Below are 7890 nucleotides of genomic sequence, written 5' to 3'. Positions count from 1 at the left end.
TATTTTTATGTTCTATTTCTTAATCATCAGAAGCAATTATGCATACTTACCAGAAAGAGATGGAGAGAAAAACATGCAAGAGAGAGAGAGAGAGCACATCTCCCAGTGCGGTATAGTCATGCACTTCCTCCTCCTCCATTTCTCCATCCTGTTCAGATTTGGGACATGCATGCTCACACATGTTTTTCAAGCCACTTGGGCCAGGATTTGAACTACAGTCAACGGCATCCAGCTTACTTAACTATAGGCTCTGGGGCCAGCCCAAGAGTCTTTTATTATTATCTAAAACGGAAACATTTTCCTATTTCATGGGAGAATGGTTTGGCTGTTATTAAATTTGTACCTATGTATGTATGTATGTATGTACATATTTTCCTGAGGTTTAAAATTAGGGCTTGGTGCTTTCACAAAAGCTATTTCTGGAGCACTTGAAGCTATTTCTGAAACCACTTGAAACTGGTTTAAGTTAAAATAAAAAAAATTATCAGAAGCCCTCTTTGATTTACAGAATGTCTTTCAGCTGACATGAAAGAAGATCTATAAAAAGTTATTGAAAATACATATAGTAAATATAACTATGGGGCCAGCCAGTGGTATGATAGTTAAGGTTACTGGATTCTGCATGGTCAACTTTGCATTTATGAATCTCAGACAAGGCAGCTTGAAAAACACACCAGGTGATATTAGAGACAGTACAGGAGAGGGTAGTTAATGAGGGGGAGGGAGAAAGAGGATCATGGAAAGAAAAAAATGTTAACAGACACAAAAATGAAAAGATATCTTGATGATCATGTATGTGGCACTATTTTTGACTGATGCTCATTTCATTCATGCTGGGAAAAACCATGTTGTACACTGTAAAGCTGTACAGTGATTAAGTGTAGTGTAAAAAATACAAATAAAAGAAGAAGGAAAAACACATCAGGTGTATGTGTGTTAATTTAAAAAATTAACATACACACAGAAATGAACATATACACATACAGAGAGAGATCATTTGATTGCATTAAATCATTAAATACGCCATTATAGTCAAATGTGATGTAAAGACTTTGGGTAGTAGAAAAGAGCACTAATAATATAAAACACTTCCTAACTGATAAGGTCCATTTGCTTCTTTCTGATCTAAATTTAAAATTTGTGGTATTCCTGTCTGGATGTTCTTGAAGCAAGACACGAGGCTGTCCCAGAGCCACCCTGACTTAGTTCCGGCGTTCTGTCTTAGGTAGAGGAAGAGGCAGTGCTGTTCAGAATGACTGGCCAGGGCTAGAGCCAGTAGGTCAGTGGCAGCTGGAGCTCTTAATCTGGACTCCAGAAACTAGGGGATTCTTGGATAGAATTCACAGGGTCCCTGGATATAAATGAGGAAATATTACACTTTTGTTTTCCCTCTCTTCTAACTAGAATTCAGTATTTCATTCCATTATGAATGTAGGGAAGAAATCACAGTAGGATTAGCAGAATTTATAGCTGTCATCAATAGAAATCACAGATATTTTCATACCACATTACAGTTGTTGCAGCTGTCTGGAAATAACATTTGTGCTCATCACTACTTGGAGATGAGGGTGGTTATTAGACCCACCACTAGATCTTATTTAATATGTTAATAAAGACACATATGGTCCTATATCACAATTTTTTCATAAATTGATAACTATTCCAATATAATTAGTCTCCTTTGTAATTTATGCATTTTATGTTTTGCATTTTACAGCATTATTCTTAGAAGGGATTTATAGGCTTGCCCAGACTGCCAAAGGATTACACAGCACAGAAAAATTAAGATGCCCAGACTAGCGAGATGACAGTACTAGAAACACCAGATGAGAATCCTAAGCTGTTTCCAGCCTTATTTTTAACTCATCATTTTCTAAGGGGAGCTAATAGAAGGATTGGGGAAGAGAGGAAGTCTGGGGGTGTGGGGTGAATTTTACCTTGCACAGAGATGAGGAAGAGAGAAAGAATTCCCTTCTCTGAGGTTCCCAATGATAGGTCCATTGGACAAAGAATTTCTTTGATGAGCAAACAGGTAATTTCCATTCATTTGGGTGAGAGGCTTGAATTCAGTGCCATGGCAAAGTGTGACAGGAATGGGGAAGCCAGCTCTTTGTTGCATATATTTAAATTCCCTTTAAACACACATTCTTTTTTCTTTTCTTTTTTTTTTTTTTAGCAAAATTTTTTCGAGCATGCACTCGCTAGAGAAACAGAGAGAGGCAGAGAGACAGAAAGCAAGAAATCATCCCTAAGTGGGGATGGCCATACTGCAATCCCTTCTCCTCTATTCTCCTCTCAGGATTTTGGGCACACATGCACATGCACCCCGCGTGAGCACCGAGTCTGGGACTAACTGTGGTCAATTATGTGGGAGTCCAGCAGCACAATCATTATGCCATCTGCTGGCCCAAGGCAAATTAATTTTTAAGAGTTTCAAAATTTAGAAAAGTAACTGAATTCTGTAAACATTTCCAGGGTGGCTGTATTATCATGGGGGATTGATACATTCGTAGGAGTTGATCATTTGAATGAATGAGTTAGCAGTCTAACACCAGGAAACTTCTTCATTCAACCTTCCATTGTTACAGAGAGGTTAAAGTTAATATAGCAGAGTAAAAAAGCTGATGTGTTTTCTAAGCCTCCAGATGTTCTCTGCAATGCTGCAGGAAAGCAGGGGACTTGCTTCTACAGTAATACTAAAGGAGCAATAACAAGGTTGATCCAGATAACAGGTGAGACTGTGCAAAGATGTTGGGTGATGGTCAAAAGTCAGTCCATTATAAAAACAGCACGAGTCTCACCACAGGATAATTTTATGGTACCATTTTAAAGGGAGAAGGAAACAAAGAGAAAATAGGGGCATGTAATCCAAATAATCTCTGTAACAAATTAAGATGTTAACTGTATTTGACTCATTTTGAAGCTCATAGCATGCCAGAGTCACGTGGTGAATTTGGCTTATGTTAATATGGCTTCCCTTTTGAGAGATGTTGGGAGTGGAGTTTGTAGGGTCACTTCCAGCCCTAACTTTTCTGTTTGGAGCTTGCATTCCGTTCAAGGGGCAGGTAGGAGTCCTGTAACCCCTGCCTTCCTCTACTCCCTGTGTCCACCATAGTGTCCGGAACATATTTCCCAGGTTGGTGCTTGATCAGATACATGTATTCTAGGGTGTTAAATCGAATCTCTCATTGAATAGAAAAAAGCTTACATTTTACACATAATTATTCTTTGGCAAAGCTAACTTCATTTTGAGTTCCTTAACAATGTAATTCCATTCTGAGTGTGAATTTTTCCTGTAGTCCCTGCTGGAACTGGACAAAACAGCTCACAGACACTTGGCCAATGCGCATCAAATGAGCTCGTAAGCTCCAGCACCTTCCCATTCCCCAATGTGGATGTCTGGAAGCTGAGAGAACCATCTCTTAAGACTATAAATACCAGCGCCTTCCAGATACATCTTGTAGTGGCACCTTTCTTTGCAAGCATCCTTCAATATGACAGTGACTGGGAGGCTCTTTTTGATGGGACAGTCCCTGGGTCTCATGGCTTGAGGGCATTCTGGACCTGTTCGAGTATCACTTTGAGAGGGCTGGTTGCCTGAACCACGTTGAATATGTCTATTATGGATGCAGAGAGTTTGATTTGCTACTAGAACGTGTGTGTGTGTGTGTGTGTGTGTGTGTGTGTGTGAATTTTCCCCTCCTTTGTTTGACTTGTTTGACTACATGTTTGTCTTTTCTGTGTGTGCACGCGTATGTTGCAATAAACAGATTCATTTGTGGACTCTTTTTTCTCCATCTGTCTTGTCATTTGACTTGGCCTACTGGTCTCACAGATAGGTTCAATTGTCACCAACTATTGGGGGAACCTGATCACCTTGTTGGTCCAAGGAGACAGGGCTGAGTGAGAGGAGCAGAGCCTCTAACTTAACAGGTAGCTTGTACTCGACTACTGGCAACGTGCAAAGTGTCTTTCACCCATGCTTCACTTAATTATCCTGTAGTATGTATTCTCTTGAAAATGAACTGGACTCAAGGACTCAGAGCTCTTCAAAGCACAAGTAGGATTTAAACCCAGGTCACGCTGACCACAGTCTGTCTGTCTCACTATGTCCCCATGTCAGAACTGGTGTGAAGTGGCCACTGCTCAGGCCAGTAGAAGCAAGCTGGCTCACCGTGGTCCTCCAGCTGGACAAGGCAGAGTCAGCGGGAAGCAGCTATTGCTGGACCACCTAGGTAATCAGCTAATGCCTTGTACAGACTGGTACCGGCTTAAGGTGACATTTCTACTGACTTACTCTGCACCCAGGAGGCCACCTGTTGCCCTGCAGTGGGAAATAATTTTGCCCAGTAGATTATGGAGGCCCTGAGAAGGAGAAGCCTGGTACTAAGAATAACCAGTTTCCTTGAAAAACTGCTAGCATAAAGTAGATCTCTATTTATATGACAGCATGAATAAAATAGACTATTTTGCATTTATATAGTGCCTTTCCTCACATAAGAGCCCAGGGGCTTCACTAATACCGCCTTACAATGAAACACAGTCACCTCTGGGAGACCACCAGGCAGGCAACGGCAGCTGTGCAGACGGTGACAGCGGTGGGGGAAGTGAACGCGGAGCTGAGGACCTCTGACGCCCATTCCGAATTGCATTAAATTGAGTGCTTCGGTAATAACATATGCTTTCAGAACCACGAGATAAACACACCCTCATCAATTCTTGAACTTGCCAACAAGAGATAGAAAAGTAGGTACAGGTGTTGTGTTTTGTAGATTGTGATATAAAGCAATTATTTGTAAAATTACATTTTCAATATAAGCAAAAATGGTATAATGTCATTCTTAAAATTATAGCTCTGTAGCTGCATAAGCAGTTCTATAAGTCTGCTTAAGTGTGTGTGTGCGTGTGTGTGTGCGTGTGTATGTTGAGACTGTATTATATATTATAATAAAGTACCTTTTCCACTTGGAATTCTGCATTTCTGCATATGGAAATACAATACATATAATTTAATAGCACACACCACACTTCATGTCCTGTATCATAATGCCATAATTCACTTAACCATTTTCTTTGTGTTATTTCTTTTTCCCAGTTATAAACAGTGTGATATCTTTGTGTATAAAACTTTGTCCATATTTATATAAGATTATTTTCCTGATAATGGAGTGGAATGACTATGTCGCATGGGATGAGCATTGTTAAGGCTATTAATACCCTTTGCTAAAATGACAAATTAATTTCCTGAAACTTTTTTTCTTTTAGAGAGGTTTTTGCTATAGGGCACATGCATGCTCCAGAAAGACAGAGAGAGACAGAGAGGCAGAAAATAAGAAATCACCCCCTGGAGGGGATGGCCACGCCACAATCCCTTCCCCTCCATTCTCCTCTCAGAATCTTGGGCATGCAGGCAAATATGCCCAGTGTGAGTTTAAGCCACTGGTCTGGGACTCAAACCACAGTCGACTACATGCCAGTCCAGCGACATAGCCATTAGGCCAACTGCTGGTCCCATTTCCTGAAACTTTAAATCTTGTACAAATCTGTGTTCTCAGAAGCACTGCATCTGCCTATCTCTCTCTCTTTTTAAAAATTAGAATAGTACTTTAATTATTATTGTTTTTAAGGTTTTTTTCCACAAGGCATGTGCACTTGGCAGAGATAGAGAGAGACTGTGAGAGGGAAAGTGAGAAATCACCCACTTGGGGGATGGCCATGCCACACTCCCTTCTCCTAAATTCTTCCCTTGTGCCTGGTATGAGTTTTAAGTCACCTGGTCTGGAACTTGAATCATAGTCACCTATGTGAGAGTCCAGCAACCTAACCCTTACACTGTCTGCTGGTCCCAGAGAGATTTTTTTCTTCTATAGGGTGTATGCATGAGCCAGAGAGACAGAGAGAGACAGAGACAGGAAGTAAGAAATCATTCCCCAGGGAAAATGGTCATGCAGCAATCCCTTCTTCTCCAGTCTCCTCTTGGGATTCTAGACATGCATGCACACATGCCCAGCACGAGTTTTAAGCCACTGAGTCCAGGACTCAAACAGCGGTTGATGTGGGAGTCCAGCGACATAACCACTATGCCATTTGTTGGTCCTGGTTTCCAGGAATTTGACCTATCCTGTACTTTATGGTGCTGTGGCTATAAGGTGCCTGGGCGGAGTTTCTAGCGCAATTTGAGTGTGTTTCTTGATGCTCAACATAAGAAGGGTGCAGTTGGGGATGAGGGCATCAAAGTTTGAAATGTATGAAGCCTGAAATCTATGGAAAATTCTTGAAATTGTACAACTCGTATATGAAAAAAAATTGATAGAGGTTTCTCCCAAATTGACAATCACTCTAAAAATGTATTTAACACTATCAATATCACGTTGAGCACCTGAAAGAAAGCCCTTTAAATTTTGAAGAGTAAAAAGTAGAATTGCTATTTTTATAGAGAAATAATCCAAGACTATGCAGCCAGAACATGTACATGAAAAAGGATAACAGAAGTGTCAGGCAACTACCCAAAATACATTTTCCCAGATTGCATAAGATTTGTGTGATCTATTAGTTTCCATGAAGTTTATATTCTTCTGTGATTTTGCTCATCATAAATTAATATTCACTTTTATAACTGATTTGTTTTTTATTTGATTGATCATTCTTTTTTTTTTTTTTTTTTTTGGAGATTTTTGCTATAAGCTGTGTGCTCTCGACAGAGAGGCAGAGAGACAGAAAGGGAAAAATCACCACCAAGGGGGTTGGCCACACTGCAATCCTTTCTCCTCCGTTCTCCTCTTGGAATGTGGGGCATGCATGCACACCGCCTGGGCTGAGTTTCAAGCCACGGGGTCTGAGATTCGAACGATGGCTGACCACCTGGCAGCCCAGCACCTTAACCACTAGGCCATGTTCTGGTCCTGGGATTTTTTTTACTTAAAGAAGGCATTCAGAATTGCAATAGCTTGTCTTTCAAAACTCTGGATCCATGTACATCTGGATATGGTAAAGATGAAATTTTATCTTTTTTAACCTATTTAATAAATTTCTGCAAGGCCGTTTATTGACGATCACTCCTCATTGATTTACAATGCTCAACATGTTAGTTGTTGATTAGTCTATTGCTGTTGTCTCTGGCACTGGAATTGCCTGTGTATTTTTGGTGTCAGAAGCACCAGGGTTTAATAGCATATTAATTATATGCTTTTGGGGCCAGTGAATGGCATAGTGTTTATGTTGCTTGCCTTCCACATGGCTGAAAGCAGTTCTAGTCCCAGACCCTGTGATCTGAAAATCATGCCAGGCATATGTGCATGTGCCCAAGATCTTAGGAGGAGAATGAAGGAGAAGGGATTGTTGCATAGCCATCTCTCCCTCAGGGGTGATTTCTCATTTTTCCTCTGTCTCTGTCTCTCTCTTTATGAGCACACATACCCTAAGGCAATTACCTTTTAAAAAATAAAATAAGACAAACAAACAAATAAATAAATGTGTTTATTTATTTATTTATGTATATTAGGATAAGTTCCATACATGACAACTTGTGTTTATGAAAGTGTCTTGGAACCAGCAGTTGGTGTAATGGCTATGTCGCTGGATTCCCATGTAGTTGCCCGCTGTTCAAGTCCTGGACGTAGTGACTTAAACTCTCACCAGATGCATGTGAGTGCGTGTCCAAAATCCCAGGAGGAGAATGGAGAAGAAGGGATTGCGGTGTGGCCATCCCCCCTGAGGGGTGAATTCTCACTTTCGGTCTCTGTGTCTCTGTCCCTCTGTCTCTGTCCTTCTGGTGAGTGCACATGCCCTATAGCAAAAACCTCTTAAAAAAAAAATCTGTTCTTTCTCGTATTTTTAGATTCTCAATGTCATTTTTTCTCCCCCAGTTTCTTTAAAAACTCCATTGGCATT

This window comes from Tupaia chinensis, unplaced genomic scaffold, assembly GCF_000334495.1.
Source record: "Tupaia chinensis unplaced genomic scaffold, TupChi_1.0 Scaffold000070_1, whole genome shotgun sequence".
NCBI classification, from domain to species: domain Eukaryota; kingdom Metazoa; phylum Chordata; class Mammalia; order Scandentia; family Tupaiidae; genus Tupaia; species Tupaia belangeri.
The sequence above is the reverse complement of the archived record's forward strand: the minus strand, read 5'-3'. Positions refer to the sequence as shown.